At 43.4% G+C, this 17,933-nt stretch overlaps 1 protein-coding gene across 2 annotated transcripts in view; it reads right to left on the reverse strand.

The window, feature by feature from the left end:
* LOC126263142 (trafficking protein particle complex subunit 13) overlaps positions 1 to 17,933 on the reverse strand; it is a 255,521-nt gene that overhangs the window by 200,150 nt on the left and 37,438 nt on the right. The window lies entirely within an intron of this gene.

Below are 17,933 nucleotides of genomic sequence, written 5' to 3' on the forward strand. Positions count from 1 at the left end.
ATCAATAAAGTGTAACTGTAATCTTGAGTGTTAGGGTGTTTCATGATCTGCTTGCTTTAAGTTTTCTTTCTGCAGTTGGATGTTACTGGAACAGGTGAACACACAATCACACATTCTTCCCACGTAATAATTACCAAATGTTTGTTGATTGATTGATTAATTGAAAGGGTTTATGGAACCAAACGGCATGGTCACCTTTCCCGTGATTCCAAAATTATTCATGGAAGAAAGAGGGTCCACTAAAGGAGGATGGATCCAGTTAGGGGAGTAAAATTATAAAATAATGAAGTTAAAACACACATAGTAACAAGCATAAAAAGTGAGACCAAATCTAAAAATAGGGAAAAAAGGGGCAGTTTTCCATGGGAGAGTAGTCAGGGGTCCCAGACCAAGAAGACACGCACAGGGGTCCCCACCACAATCACCCTGCCCCAAGAGTAATGTAAAACCTTATGTCTGGAAATAAAAACCACTTTCACGGAGGAAACTGAGGACCAGTTCAACTATCCTTAAATTGTCTGCTAGTATTTAAGGAAACAGGGAAACTACACTTAGCACGAAGGGCCACAAGAACAGGACATTCCACCAATATGTGGGACACTGTCAATCTGGCTCCACAACCACATTGTAGGGGTGGTCCATTACATAGGAAGAAACAATGGGTGGCCTGGTATGACAAATGCATAGACGGCATGAAACAGTTGACTTCTTCCAAGAGGAGTGGAAGGAGGAGAGCCAAACTGCAGCAGACTCCTTGACTGCGCGGAGTTTATTACTATGAGCAGTAGCACACCAGACTTCATTACATTTTTGGGCAAAGAGAGATTTGACGTAGATCTGCATACCAACAGCTGGAATCATGAAAGGGAATGGGGAACCAAACAGTCAGCCAGTTAATTCCCTGGGATACCACATGACTTAGGACCCAGAGAAAGACAACTGAGGAGGCAGAATGGCCAAGGGCAGAGAGAAGGTCACAAATAGCAGAGACCAAAGGGTTACGAGAATAGCAGTTGTTCAAACCCTGCAGGCTGCTCATTGAGTCAGTACAAATTGAAACACTGTGAAGGAAGGCCTGAGAAACAAAATGGAGGGCTCTGTGAATGTCTAGAAGCTCTGCTGTGAACACACTACATGATCCTGGCAATAAATGGTGTTCTCAGCCAGTATGAGATGACTGACTGCCTTAGAACCATTAGTGTAGAAGAAGGGGGCACCCTGGAACCCTGCAAGGATGGCATGTACAAGATGCTGGAAAACCATAGAAGCAACAGATTCCTAATCCATGGTGTAAGCACCATCCAAAGGGGGGTATGGCAGGAAATAAACAGGATGCATTCCAGTCAGTGAAGATGGAGATCCTGACAGAGGGAAGTAAGACACATGCCAACTGGCAATCACACCTGTGGGAGGGTATCAGGAGGGAGACACCCCTCATTTGCAAATAGGACAGGGAAATGGCAATTGGTGACTGCATAAGAAACCAGGAGTTGGCTCCGTCATATTTGTAGATGGAGAATCCATGCTCATATGAGGATACTGTCAACGGGACTCGTGCAAGAGGCACCAATAGACAGACTCATCCCACAATGGTTAACATGGTCGAGTATCTGCAAAATGGAAGGAGCCACTGAACCATAAACCTGACTACCATAATCTAGTCTGGACAAGACCAGAGCAAAGTAAAGATGGAGAAGAGTGGTACGGCCTGCACGCCAAGATGTGTGGAATATGAGGCGGAGAGCATTAAGCTTCAACATGCATGTAGTCTTTAAGTGGCAAAAATGGGGCAGCCATGTCAGCATTTTATCAAAAATAAGGAACAAGAAACGGGACTGTGCTACAACATAGAGGAGCTGGTGCCTAAATAAAGTTCTGGATCAGGGTGTTCTGTGGGTCGTTGACAAAAATGCATAACCCGTATTTTGGAGGGAGAAAACTGGGAGCCCACGCAGAGGTCCACTGGATGGCGCCTTGGAGTTGGTGCTCAGCAGATGCTACCGAGTGGGAGCTGCAACAGATGCAAAAATCGTTAACGTACAACACCGCATTAACCAGAGGCCCAACAGAGGTTACAAGCCCATTGATGGCTATGAGGAAGTGTGACATTTAACACAGAATCCTGTGGGATACTGTTCTCCTGAATCCGAGGGGTACTGAGTGAAGTGCCAACTCAAACCCGGAAGAGCCGTTGAGATAAAAACTTGCAGATAAAAATCAGAAGGGGGCCATGGAAGCCCCAGCCATGGAGGGTAACTAAAATGTGATGACACCAAGCCATATTGTATGCCTTATGACAGTCAAAGAAGACCGTGACAAGATGCCAGTGTTAGTAAAAGCCAGCCGGATGGCTGTTTCCAATCTGAGTAAATGGCCACCTGGAGATCGTCCTGCCTGGAAGTCAAACTGATATGGGGACAAAAAGCCCCGAGATTAGAGTACCCAGCATAGTCTGAAGTTAACCACTCTCTCTAACAGTTTACAAAGTACATTCATCAGGCTAACTCGGTGGTAACTGCCAAAAGACGTTGGGTTCTTCCCAGGCTTAAGGACAGGGTAACTATAGTGTTTCACAATTCTGATGAAAAAGCACTCATGAGCCAAATGGGTTTGAAGACCCTGAGGAGATGTTTCCTCTGGAGAACATCCAAGTTCTGGATCATCTAGCTGTGGATGGAATCCGGGTCTGGGGCTGTGTCTCATGAATAGGTAAGAGCCTGCAAGAATTCCCATTCAGTTAAGGGTTCATTATAGGACTCAACATGGTGCAGGATGAAACAGACAGCGTCTTTTCAACTCGGCTTTTCTGCCGGAGAAAGGTAGTAGGATAGGAAGAGGACACCAATGGCATCACAAAGTGTGTTGCGAGATTTTCTGCAAGGACAAATGGATCAGTGCACAGAGCACGTTGGAGGTTAAGACCCTGGACTGTTGCAGCCCAGAAGGCTATGGAGCTCGGACCAAACTTGTGGTGAAGAGGCATACGTCCCCAGGGAGGAAACAAGGTGCTTCCAGCACTCCTTTTTACTCTACCTATTAAGGTAATGAGCCTTAGCAGAGAGCAGCTTAAAAGCGAGGAGTTTGTGTCTGAAGGGTGTCATTTAAATCTCTGCAGTGCCCGTCAGAGACCCTTGACAGCAACTGTGACATCCTTGGTCCACCACTGTAACGGCCAACAATGAGGAGGACTTGTGTATAGGGGGACAGCAGTGCCAGCAGCATGAAGAATAGTGGCAGAGACGCCGTGCGTGACTGCATCAATGGAATTCGACAGGGAGGTGTCAAAGTGCATAGCAGATCTATATGAAGGCCAACTGGACCTGCGGAATGCCCAAAATAGGGGCCTTGTCTGCCTGGCAGCAACAGGGGAACAATCAAATCACCAGAAAATGGTCAATGTCACAATGATCATCATGGGGCGACCAATGTAGGGAAGCCACAAGAGCAGGGGAGGAGATCATGAGATCGGCAGCAGTAAAGGTGCCATGAATGGACTGAAGTGGGTAGGGTAACCATCATTGAAGAGACACAAATTGAGGTCCGTGATAAGTTGGTCAACCAGGAGACCCCTATCTATTGAAGTGGCACTCCCCCACTGTGGGTGGTCAGCACTGAAGTCCCCAAGGAGAAGAAAGGGGGCGGGAGTTGCTGAATTAAGGTAGACAGTTCAATGTAGTGAAGTGTCCTGCCTGGAGGGAGGTAGACTTTGGAAATGGTGATTGCCGGAATCATTTGCACTCTAACCACTATTGCTTCCAGATTGGTATGTAGGGCGATCCAATCACTAATGACATCAGAGCAAACCAAAATGCAGACCACACCAGATGCTACCCTGGGGTCACACGGTTCTGACAGAATGCCCGATAACCAAGAAATGTTGGAGACTGGTCATCACAGAAATGGGTTTTTTTGAAGAACAAGACTGAACGCAGAATATGAGGAGACAAGATGTCATATTTCCAGTAGGTGACGATAGAATCCATTGCAATTCCACTGGATGATTGTGTGCTGTGAGTCCAAGTTAGATGTAAAGAAGCCAAGAGGAGGTCACATCACTCGATAAGTGGTCATCACCAACAAGGATGGGGTGACATCCATAACTAAGATGTCAGACTCAGGTTGCGGAGGGGGGGGGGGGTGTTGTCTTGAGACTTCTGTTTCTTCTTCTTCAGAGATGGAGGAGGGGACGACACAGGGGGAGTACAGGCGTCAGCAAAATCTGGAACCGAAAGACAGTGGATGACATTGGGGCACACAGATGGTGCATCTCATGGCCGAGTGGTGGTAGGAGTCTTCCAGCCTGAGACACACTGGGGAGAGGGGTCCTGGGAGGCAGCCTGATCACCGGCAGGTGCCGAAGAAGGGGGCACTTCTTCAGCCTGGGAGGGGGAGTGACTCTGGGATGGGAGGTTGTGGGAACTGCAAGGGAGTGAGAGGGGAGAGGGAGATGGGGCTGGAATAAGGAAGAGGTAGAGGGGGAAGGGATGTAACAGGGGCAAAAGTGGAATATAAGTGACACTGGATGGAGTCTCTCATACTTTTGGCGAGCCTCAATGTAAGACGGGCAATTCAGGGACTTATATTCTTGCGTCTTCTTTTCTGTCTTGTAACCCGGGCAATCAGGAGAGCGAGGGGAGTGACGGTCAGCACAATTAACACACACAGGCTGCGGAACACAAGGGGGTTGCCTCATGGACGGGGTGGCCACGTTCACCACAACGGGTCCGCCGTACAGAGGGAAGACATATGCCCAAAATGCAAGCACCAAAAGCACCGCATAGGTGGAGGGATGTACGGCTTCATGTCACATCTGTGGCACATAACCTTGACCTTCTCTGGGAGGGTACCCCTCCCGAAAGGCAGGATGAAGGCGCTAGCATCGGTGCGGTTGTCTTTGCGAGCCATCTGCACACGTTGAACAAAACGAATGCCGCATCACTCCAGATTAGCCTAGAGTTCCTCATCAGTTTGCAGGGTGAGGACCATATGAAAAACCACTACCTAAACCATTTTCATAGATTGGTGAAGAGTAAGAAACACCGCGACATTGCCAAGATGATCACAAGCACGAATAGCTGCAGATTGGGTGGCAGAAAAGGCTTTGATCAAGAGGGAGTTCAACTGCATCTTACTAAGAGACTCCACTTCACCAATCTCGCCCTCGATATTCTCCACAAAAAACAATGGCTTTGTGGTGGTGAATGTGTCCCCATCTATTCTAGAACAGAGGAGGTAGCAGGGAAAGTGCTTCATCCCAAGACGGCAAGTCTTGTCCTCCTCCCATGTTGCAGACAGGGAAGGGAAGGCTGCCAGGTCATACAAAGCAGCATTCAATGATCCTTCACCATTTGAAGAGCCAGCTGTATGAGAACAGCCAGATTTTTGCAGCTTGATACGCTTCATGCACCAAGCATCCGCCATGATATCATCCACTCTGACAAGGGGCTCTCCCCATGGGCGCCATCCAGCCACAGCATGGCATGGTGGTTATTGTTGGGAATTCTGATGCTCCAAGAAGACAAGGAACTACTCCTTGGCATACATGGGGAGTGAACAGCTGAGGTGTCAATAGTGTGATCCCTGCGTTGTCTGGAGGCTCAGCCAGATGAGTACATAACAGCCCCACCACACGGACGGGCTACCTGTGCTGGTGACCTAGCAGGGTAGAAGCAAGGGGGGAGAGGAATCCACCCCGTAGACACTAGGGAGGGAGTTCTTCCCCAAATAACTCACACTAAAAACAGAAAATTTAGAAGTGGAGGTCAAACCTCAAGTGGTGACCTAAATGCCAAAAAGGATGAAAGAACAGGCAGAAGGAACAGAATTGTAAGCAATACAGAGAAGCGGGTGGATAGCCAGGTCGACACAAATCAGAACACCGAGAGAGGGGCAGGAGGGTGCAACGGGGATGAAATGAGGAGAGGGAGGGAGGGCAGCATGAAGGAAATGAGTTCAAGGAAGGAAGGAATAGCTGCAATAGCTCTGGGCCCCATGTGTGCCATGCACGAACTCACTAAAGAACCATGAGCCCCCTGGGGGATACAAAATGTTAGAATTGCTTTTCAATTATGAGAAGGGACTGTCACACATGCAACTGTAGGCTCAGGCAACTGAAACCACACTGCAAGCAGCAGCACCAGTGCATGACGGGAGTGGTGACTGGGTGGGGATGAGGAGGAGGCTGGCATGGAGAGGGAGAGTGATAGTATGGTTGGGGTGGCGGACAGTGAAGTGCTGCAGGTCAAAGAGAGGGCAGGGGAGAGGTGGAGAAGTTGCGGAAAAGGAGAGAAATAACAACAGGTGGAATGACGGCTGTGTAGTGCTGGAATGGTAACAAGGAAGGAGCTCGATGGGTGAGGACAGTGAGTAACTAAGGTTGATGGCAGGAAGGTTACGGGAATGTAGGATGTATTGCAGGTAAAGATCCCACCTGCGCAATTCAGAAAAGCTTGTTTTGGTGGGCAGGATCCAGATGACGCAGGCTTTGAAGCAGTCACTGAAATAGATTAGATTAGATTTTTGTTCCACAGATCCGTGCTGAGGAGATCCTTGTGGATGTGGAACATGTCAATTTATTTAAGCTGAAATAACAATACTAATAGTATGAATATATACAATACATCATTTGTTTCCATTAAAAAATTCGTCAATGGAGTAGAAGGAGTTGGCCACTAGTAAGTCTTTCAGGCTCCTTATAAACTGATCTTCATTTGTAACTAAATTTTTTATGTTTACTGGCAAATTATTGAAGATGAGTGTTCCTGAGTAGTGGACCCCTTTTTGAACTAAAGTAAGTGCTTTTAAGTCCTTGTGCAAATCATTTTTGTTCCTGGTATTGTATGTATGAACTGAGCCGCTTGTTGGAAAAAGAGATATATTATTTAGAACAAATTTCATTAATAGGTAAATATACTGAGAGGCAGTAGTTAGTATACCCAGTTCTTTGAAGAGGTTTCTACAGGACGTCCGTGAATTTACTCCACAAATAATACGTATTACAAGCTTTTGGACTCTGAAAACTTTTGTTTGACTTGAAGAGTTACCCCAAATATTATACCATATGACATTACGGAATGAAAGTAGGCAAAGTATGCAAGCTTTTTCATTTTTATGTCGCCTATGTCTGCTAACACTCGAATTGCAAATACAGATTTGTTAAGGCGTTTCTGCAGTTCTGTGGTGTGCTCTTCCCAACTGAATTTATTATCAAGTTGTAATCCCAGGAATTTAAGACTGTCACAACCTCTTCTATCTTCTCTTCTTCGTCTTTTATGCATATGCTGGGTGGAAACCTCTTACAGGTTCTGAATTGCATATAGTGAGTCTTTTCGAAGTTTAATGTCAGTGAGTTGGCTTTAAACCATTTATTAATATCCATGAAAATATCATTAGCAGATCTTTCTAGAACTACACTTGACATACTATTTATTGCAATACTTGTGTCATCTGCAAACAAAACGAACGATGCTTCTGGCAGTCTAACTGATGAGATATCATTAATGCACACAAGAAAAAGCAATGGCCCTAAGACGGATCTTTGTGGGACACCACATGTAATTTCTTCCCATTCTGATGATGACTGATGACTTAATTCACTAGTCCCTTGCACTGACACCCTTTGTTTCCTGTTAGTGAGGTATGACTTGAACCATTTTGCAGCACTGCCCGTGACACCATAGAATTCTAATTTGCTTAAAAGGATGTTGTGGTTCACACAATCAAATGCCTTTGACAAATCACAGAAAATACCTGCTGCTTGTAATTTGTTATTTAATGAATTAAGTACATTTTCACTGTAGGTGTAAATAGCCTTCTCGATATCAGAACCCTTCAGAAATCCAAACTGTGTTCTTGATAATATGTTCTTTGTGGTCAGATGCTTGAGAAGCTGCCTGTACATTACTTTTTCTAAAATTTTTGAGAATGCTGGCAAAACTGAAATCGGTCTGTAGTTTGATGGTATCTCTTTATCCCCTTTCTTCAATAGAGGCTTAACATCTGCATATTTTAGCCAGTCAGGAAATGTCCCAGTTATAATTGACTGGTTACACAAGTAACTTAGAATTGTACTAAACTCACAAGAACATGCCTTAATTAACTTTGTTGATATTTCATCGAACCCACTAGAATGCTTTGTTTTTAAAGATTTTATTATGGAAGTTATTTCTTTTGGTGAAGTGAGTGATATATTCATGTACTTGAAGCTATTTGTGAAGGCTAGTTTCAGATATTCAAGGGCATTATTTATAGATCCTGAAAGTCCCATTCTATCAGTAATGGATATAAAGTACTTGTTAAATAGATTTGCCACACTATGCCCATCAGTTACTAATGTGTCACCTACCCTTAGTGCTCTTTGCTCCTGTTCCTTTCTGGTTCTACCAGTCTCCTCTTTCACTATATCCCATATTGTTTTTATTTTGTTGCCTGACATTGCTATTTTCTTCTCGTAGTGAATTTGTTTAGACGTCTGAATTACTTTTTTTAATGTTTTACAGTATTCCTTGTATTTAGCTAAATCATCAGCATTGGAGCTATTCTTGGTCAACAGATACATTTTCCTTTTTGTCTTACAGGAAATCTTTATTCCTTGTGTAATCCATGGTTTTATTATAGACTTCAGTTTAATTTGAGTAACTTTTAGAGGAAAACAGTTTTCAAACATGGTACTGACATTGTTCATGAATGTGTTATATTTTTCATTCATGTCATGAGCACTATAAACATCTTTCCAGTTCATATCTTTGAGCAGTTTTCTAAAACACTCAATTTTTGGTTGATTGACTACTCTCCTGTACTCAGATTTAGCAGTCTTGATAATCTGCTTAGAATTTACATCTAAAACAAGGAGCTGCATGTCATGATCTGACAGTCCATTTATAACAGGTTTTATGATATGATTTTGTTCCTCTGATTTGTCTATAAAAATGTTATCAATGGCTGTCCTTGAGGATTTAGTGATCCTAGTTGGAAAGTTTACAGTGTGAGTTAGATTGAAAGACAACATTACTAACTGCAGTGAATGTTTACTGGAAGATTGCATTAGAAAATCTGTATTAAAGTCACCAGCAATCGAAATTTCTTTGTTTCTTCCTGTTAAATAACCCAAAAGAGCTTCTAGTAGTAGTAGAGGGGTTTTGTGGGCGCACGACAGCAAGGTCTTCAGCGCCCGTTCAGTATCATAGTGAGACGGGTGTCAAGAAAAAAAAACTCAGAACATTTACATAAAACGGAACATAAAACACGGGGAACAATCATTGAAAAATATGTGCTCACCCACACCGAAGCGTGGGAGGAAGCAGGGCGTCAGCAGTAAAACATCGACAACACAGGAAGAAAATGGTAGAGGGAGCTAAAACAATGTAGCAGATGGAAGTGGCTGGCTGACGGCAAGGAAAAAAGGGAGGAGTCAGCCACTCTGCAATACACTAAAACCTCCAGCCTAAAAGTTTAGGCCCGAGTCCAGACACATCACAAAACTTAAAAACCCTAGACACACACGTCTCATCGTTAGCTAAAACACAAGGCAGATCCCCATCAACTTGTGCTTCTGCCCTTGCATCACGGTATAAAATGCGGTCTGTTAAAATGTGCTGGACAGAAATGTGCACACCACAAGCATAACAAAATGGAGGATCCTCCCGCCGTAATAAATAGCTATGCGTCAGAGGACAGTGCCCGATCCGAAGACGTGTGAGGGCCACCTCTTCCCGCCTGAGCAACCGGCAGGAGGAACGCCACGGCTGAGTGGTTGACTTTACCGACCGCAGTTTATTGGCCGTCACCGCCAGCCATTCGTCCTCCCACAACTCCATGCACTTCCTGAGGAGTGCAGCGATGACTGACTGCAAGGGGATAGGACACTGGACCACATCCTGCTCTCTGCAGGCCTCCTTGGCAGCCCGATCAGCCTGTTCATTGCCCCATATACCGACATGACCAGGCACCCAGCAGAAGGATACCTCTTTACCCCGCTGTTGGAGCAAGTACAGTTGGTCATGTATCAGCTGGACCATCTCCTCAGTCGGGTATAGGTTCTGCAGTGATTGTAAGGCACTCAGAGAATCGGAGCAGAGAAGAAATCGATCGCCCCGAACACGATTCATCTGCTCCAGTGCCTTCAGGATCGAGTGGAGCTCCGCTGCGAAAACGGTATATTCAGCAGGGAGGCGAATCCGGGTAACATGATCAGGGAACACCACAGAACAGCCAAGGAAAGTCTCCTGTTTGGAGCCATCAGTGTAAACGACAGTGAAACCGTGATGCACATCTAAAATGTTAAAAAACAGTGACTGGAATGTAAAATCTGGCGTGCCATCCTTCTTAAAACGAGTCAAATCTAAAATAAGTTTGGGTCTCCGGAGGAGCCAAGGTGGAGATCTGCTCCAACCGCGATGTAAAACACGAAGACCAGCCATACACATTGCAGCGAGGCAATCCTGTGCGCGAATCCCATAGGGCTGCGTCGCACTTTGCCGGTTATGAAATAACCGTGCCAGAGGAGGCTGAGCAACGGTGAAGTGGCGGTTCACCTGCCTCTGCACAGAGGCTTGGTATGGGGCTAGTTCGGAATGCCCCAGTGGCCAACCGAAGCCCTTCATGGTGGACAACGTCCAAAATCTTTAAGTAAGAAGGCCTCGCAGACCCATACACCGTGCACCCATAATCGAGCCGAGATCGATGATCTAAGAATAGATTATAATTTCCTGCAGGTGCTCGGTAAATAGTTATTATTATATATGATCTGTTATGGAACTCTACTTCTGTTGCACATGCTTCTAGATGCTGCTCTAAACAGAATTTATTAATGTCAATGTTCTTGAACTTATGGCAGTTTTTGATAAATGTGGCAACTCCTCCTCCATCCATATCCACTCTGCAGAAGTAGGAAGCTAGCTTAAATCCTGAAATGTCTAACATATCTATATCAGTGGTCACTTAATGTTCAGAGAGGCAGATTATGTCAATTTGGTTAGATGAATTCATTTCATCGATACAAATGAGTAGTTCATCAACTTTATTTCTAAGTCCCGGAATGTTCTGGTGTAATAAAGATAACTGATACTGCATACTAATGGGATTGTAACTGCTTTGGCGAAGATGAACTGATTACTTTCTGTTAAACACTGTTTAAATGGAGGCTGTATGATAAAATCTGACTCCTGTTCATCTGTTTTCTCAAACTGAGTGTGTCTGCCAATCTCTCTTAAAACTCGTTTTCTTTCCCCCTTCCCTATCCTAAAAAAGGCATCCCTCTGACACCTGTGACCACTGGTATTTTACCACTTGTGCCAGTGTCCCCCCTTAAGTTTTCTGCAATCAACCCAGACAGTTTTCCCTTCCCTTTCCTACTGAGGTGAAGGCCATGCCTAGTGTAGTCCCACGTATGGATAGCATCCACAGGAATCAAACCAATATGGGACCCTATAACCGTCCTAAGCAGCCACTCCAACTCCAAGTTCACCCTCCCTACGGAAGAGTTCAAATGAGGCCGATCATGGCGTCTCAACACAGACACAAATCCCACACTCGTATGCTTCGTTGCTGATGCTGTCTTCACCACGTCACTCTCTATGGAATATTCAGAGTCTCTGCCAATGCTATTTCCCGGACCACCCACTATAACCACGGCATCCTCCTTTGTGAAATCCTTGCATAAAGCACCTACATCCTCTGTTACCTGACCCAGATCTGCACTAGGCTTGAAAAAGTTTGTGACCTGGTACTCTGGACCTAGATTTTCCTGCAGTAGTTGGCCAACACCTCTACCATGGGAACTACCTAACAACAGAACTTTCTTTCTCTTTACAAATTTCCCTACCTTTTTCAAGTCCTTGAAAGCTTGTTGTGCCCTTTCTACAGCTTCAGCTACATGAGGCTCATCCGATTCTGACTGAGGCAACAGGTCAAATCTATTTTCAAGATTTATGACAAAGCTGTCTGATGCTCTCCTTTGCCTGTTCCCCCTATTACCTGTTGCCACTTCCCACCTCTGTTCACCCTTCTCCCTCTTTAACCTGTCCAGATCCTCCCTTGCCTTGTCTAGGTCAGCTTGAAGAGCTGCAATTTTCCCTTCCAGTTCCAGTATTTTCCTACCTCTACTGCAGATCCTACAATACCACTGGTGAGCCTCATTTATGTCCTAATTTCCCAAGCCACTACATTTGCCCCAATGAAAGAAACTACAGCACCCATCACACCATACCCCGGAACTAACGATCCTACGGCATGTCACACACTTCTCACTCATGGTAAAAACAGAAATTGTATAAGCTGATTTAAGTAGTGACTAAAACGTAAACAAAGGACCCTAGAACAATTCAGGCAGATATAAATAAATGGAAAGAGTACTGAATAAAAAAAACTGGTGATTACATATAACTCACTGTTTACTTACGATACGTGCGCGTGAAATTAAGCCTAAAATCCGTGCTATAGGCGCGAGAAGGAAAATAAACTTCTTACCCCGTTTAATCTTCTTTAACACTTCACTAACACTTCCACTAATGTAACAACACTTATATTATATTTATACCAACTGGAAACGTTTATCTATAAGTTTAATTCACTGCTTACTTACGATTCGCGTGCGTGAAATTAGGCCTAGGATTCGTGCTACAGGCGCAAGAAGAAAAATACGCTTCTTACCCCATTTAATCTTATTTTATACTTCACTAACACTTCCACTAATTCAACAGCACTTATATTATATTTATAACACCTGTACACATTTAAAAATAGCTTAATAACAACGCTTTTTATAATTATTTAGGGCAGCAAATACTCGAAGAGTATGCCATGTCTGGCAGCGTGTTCAGCAACAGAGTGGTCCACTTGTTTGTCAACAGTTTATCAGTGGCCATTCATGCAGACAGCTTCTTTGTTGTCATACCCACATAAAATGCAGCACAGTGGTTGCAACTTAGCTTGTAGACCACATGACTGGTTTCACAGGTAGCCGTGCCTTTGACGGGATAGGTGATGTTAGTGACCAGATTTGAGTGGGTGGTGGTAGGAGGATGTATGGGACACGTCTTGCAACTAGGTCTATTACAGGGGGATGATGCACGAGGTATAAGGGATTGGAAGTGGGGATTGTGTAAGGATGGACGAGTATATTGTGCAAGTTCGGTGGTGGAAGAATACCACTGTGGGAGGGGTGGGAAGGTTAGTGGGCAGGACATTTATCATTTCAGGGCATGAAGAGAGATAACTGAAACCATTGCAGAGAATGTAATTCAGTTGCTCCAGTCCTGTGTGGTACTGAGTTATGAGGGGAATGCTCCTCTGTGGCCAGACGGTGGGACTTTGGGAGGTGGTGAGAGACTGGAAAGATAAGGCACAGGAGATTTGTTTTTGTGTGAGGTTTGGAGTAACTTTTTTGTTATTAAGATATTTTTAAACGTGTACAGGTTTTATAAATATTATATAAGTGTTGTTGAATTAGTGGAAGTGTTAGTGAAGTATAAAATAAGATTAAACGTGGTAAGAAGCGTATTTTTCTACTCGCGCCTGTAGCACGAATCCTAGGCCTAATTTCACGCACGTGAATTGTAAGCAAGCATGACAACAAACAAGCTGGCTGTCTACATCAATGGCCACCAACAAAAGTGTGGCCAAGAAACAAGTGGAGCATCCTGTTGCTGAACATGCAGAAAAACATGACATCCTTCATTTCATACATTTCAATGACTGCTTCACAGCCTGTGCCATCTGGATCCTCCCCACCAACACCAGCTTTTCTGAACTGTGCAGTTAGGAACTTCCCTGCAATGCATCCTACGTTCCCGTAAACCTCTTGGCCTCAACCTTTGTTAGTCACTGTCCTCACCCATCCAGCCCGTTCATTGTTCCAATTCCAGCACTACACAGCCACCATTCCACCACCACACCCAGTCCTTTTATTTCTCTCCTTTTCCACTCCTACCCCAGCCGCCATTCCACCACCACACCCAGTCCTTTTATTTCTCTCCTTTTCCACTCCTTCTACCCCACCATACATCACTCCTACCCGCCATCTGATCTACAGCACTTCATTGTCCACCAACGATAACCAATTGATAACATTTTTATAGACAAATCAAAGGAACAAAATCATATCATAAAACCTGTTATAAATGGACTATCAGATCATGACATGCAGCTCCTTGTTTTAGATGTAAATTCTAAGCAGATTATCAAGACTGCTAAATCTGAGTACAGGAGAGTAGTCAATCAACCAAAAATTGAGTGTTTTAGAAAACTGCTCAAAGATATGAACTGGAAAGATGTTTATAGTGCTCATGACATGAATGAAAAATATAACACATTCATGAACAATGTCAGTACCATGTTTGAAAACTGTTTTCCTCTAAAAGTTACTCAAATTAAACTGAAGTCTATAATAAAACCATGGATTACACAAGGAATAAAGATTTCCTGAAAGACAAAAAGGAAAATGTATCTGTTGACCAAGAATAGCTCCAATGCTGATGATTTAGCTAAATACAAGGAATACTGTAAAACATTAAAAAAAAGTAATTCAGACGTCTAAACAAATGCACTACGAGAAGAAGATAGCAATGTCAGGCAACAAAATAAAAACAATATGGGATATAGTGAAAGAGGAGACTGGTAGAACCAGAAAGGAACAGGAGCAAAGAGCACTAAGGGTAGATGACACATTAGTAACTGATGGGCATAGTGTGGCAAATCTATTTAACAAGTACTTTATATCCGTTACTGATAGAATGGGATTGTCAGGATCAGTAAATAATGCCACTGAATATTTGAAAGCAGCCTTTACAAATAGCTTCACGTACATGATTATGTCACTCACTTCACCAAAAGAAATAACTTCCATAATAAAATCTTTAAAAACAAAGCATTCTAGTGGGTACGATGAAATATTAACAAAGTTAATTAAGGCATGTTCTTGTGAGTTTAGTACAACTCTAAGTTACTTGTGTAACCAGTCAATTATAACTGGGACATTTTCCTGACTGGCTAAAATATGCAGATATTAAGCCTCTATTCAAGAAAGGGGATAAAGAGATACCATCAAACTACAGACCAGCTTCACTTTTGGCAGCATTCTCAAAAATTTTAGAAAAAGTAATGTACAGGCAGCTGCTCAACCATCTGGCCACAAATATCATATTATCAAGAACACAGTTTGGATTTCTCAGGGGTTCTGATATCGAGAAGGCTATTTACACCTACAGTGAAAATGTCTTAATCCATTAAATACCAAGTTACAAGCAGCAGGTATTTTCTGTGATTTGTCAAAGGCATTCGATTGTGTGAACCACAACATCCTTATGAATAAATTAGAATTCTATGGTGTCACAGGCAGTGCTGCAAAATGGTTCAAGTCATACCTCACTAACAGGAAACAAAGGGTGTCAGCGCAAGGGACTAGTGAATTAAGTCATCAGTCATCATCATCAGAATGAGAAGAAATTACATGTGGTGTCCCACAAGGATCCATCTTAGGGCCATTGCTTTTTCTCGTGTACATTACTGATCTCTCATCAGTTATACTGCCAGAAGCAGAGTTTGTTTTGAAACTTCCTGGCAGATTAAAACTGTGTGCCCGACCGAGACTCGAACTCGGGACCTTTGCCTTTCGCGGGCAAGTGCTCTACCAACTGAGCTACCGAAGCATGACTCACGCCCGGTACTCACAGCTTTACTTCTGCCAGTACCTCGTCTCCTACCTTCCAAACTTTACAGGAGCTCTTCTGCGAACCTTGCAGAACTAGCACTCCTGAAAGAAAGGATATTGCGGAGACATGGCTTAGCCACAGCCTGGGGGATGTTTCCAGAATGAGATTTTCACTCTGCATTGGAGTGTGCGCTGATATGAAACTTCCTGGCAGATTAAAACTGTGTGCCGGACCGAGACTCGAACTCGGGACCTTTGCATTTCGCGGGCAAGTGCTCTACCAACTGAGCTACCCAAGCACGACTCAGGAGTGCTAGTTCTGCAAGGTTCGCAGGAGAGCTTCTGTAAAGTTTGGAAGGTAGGAGACGAGGTACTGGTGGAAGTAAAGCTGTGAGGATGGAGCGTGAGTCGTGCTTGGGTAGCTCAGTTGGTAGAGCATTTGCCTGCAAAAGGCAAAGGTCCCGAGTTCGAGTCTCAGTCCGGCACAAAGTTTTAATCTGCCAGGAAGTTTCATATCAGTGCACGCACACTCCGCTGCAGAGTGAAAATCTCATTCCAGAGTTCGTTTTCTTTTCAGATGACACAAGTATTGCAATAAATAGTATGTCAAGTGTAGTTCTAGAAAGATCTGCTAATGGTATTTTCATGGATATTAATAAATGGCTTAAAGCCAACTCACTGACATTAAACTTCGAAAAGACTCACTATATGGAATTCAGAACATGTAGGAGGTTTCCACCCAGCATATGCATAAAGTATGAAGAAGAGCAGATAGAAGAGGTTGACAGTCTTAAATTCCTGGGATTACAACTTGACAATAAATTCAGTTGGGAGGAGCACACCACAGAACTGCAGAAACGCCTTAACAAATCTGTATTTGCAATTCGAGTGTTAGCAGACATAGGCGACATAAAAATGAAAAAGCTTGCATACTTTGCCTACTTTCATTCCGTAATGTCATATGGTATAATATTTGGGGTAACTCTTCATGTCAAACAAAAGTTTTCAGAGTCCAAAAGCTTGTAATACGTATTATTTGTGGAGTAAATTCACGGACGTCCTGTAGAAGCCTCTTCAAAGAACTGGGTATACCAACTACTGCCTCTCAGTATATTTAGTCATTAATGAAATTTGTTCTAAATAATATATCTCTTTTTCCAACAAACAGCTCAGTTCATACATACAATACCAGGAACAAAAATGATCTGCACAAGGGCTTAAAAGCACTTAATTTAGTTCATTGTAATTCTGTCAGAGACAGCAAAGGACTTGGAAGAGCAGCTGAACGGAATCGGCAGTGTCATGAAAGGAGGGTATAAGATGAACATCAACGAAAGCAAAACGAGGATAATGGAATGTAGTCGAATAAAGTCGGGTGATACTGAGGGAATTAGATTAGGGAATGAGACACTTAAAGTAGTAAAGGAGTTTTGCTATTTGGGGAGCAAAATAACTGATGATGGTCAAAGTAGAGAGGATATCAAATGTAGACTGGCAATGGCAAGGAAAGCGTTTCTGAAGAAGAGAAATTTGTTAACATCGAGTATTGATTTAAGTGTCAGGAAGTGGTTTCTGAAAGTATTTTTATGGAGTGTAGCCATGTATGGAAGTGAAACATGGATGATAAATAGTTTAGACAAGAAGAGAATAGCAGCTTTCGAAATGTGGTGCTACAGAAGAATGCTGAAGATTAGATGGGTAGATCATATAACTAATGAGGAGGTACTGAATAGGATTTGGGAGAAGAGAAGTTTGTGGCACAACTTAACTAGAAGAAGGGATCGGTTGGTAGGACATGTTCTGAGGCATCAAGGGATCACCAATTTAGTATTGGAGGGCAGCGTGGAGGGTAAAAATCGTAGAGGGAGACCAAGAGATGAATACACTAAACAGATTCAGAAGGATGTAGGTTGCAGTAGGTACTGTGAGATGAAGAAGCTTGCACAGAATAGAGTAGCATGGAGAGCTGCATCAAACCAGTCTCAGGACTGAAGATCACAACAACAACAACTTTAGTTCAAAATGGGGTCCACCACTCAGGAACACTCATCTTCAATAATTTGCCAGCGAACATAAAAAAATTTAGTTACAAATAAAGATCAGTTTAAAAGGAGCCTGAAAGACTTACTAGTGGCCAACTCCTTCTACTCCATTGACAATTTTTTTAATAGAAACAAATGGTGTATTATATATATTCATACTATTAGTATTGTTATTTCAGCTTAAAAAAAATTTGACATGTTCCACATCCACGAGGATCTCCTCAGCACAGGTCTATGGAACAAAA

This window comes from Schistocerca nitens, chromosome 6, assembly GCF_023898315.1.
Source record: "Schistocerca nitens isolate TAMUIC-IGC-003100 chromosome 6, iqSchNite1.1, whole genome shotgun sequence".
NCBI lineage: Eukaryota > Metazoa > Arthropoda > Insecta > Orthoptera > Acrididae > Schistocerca > Schistocerca nitens.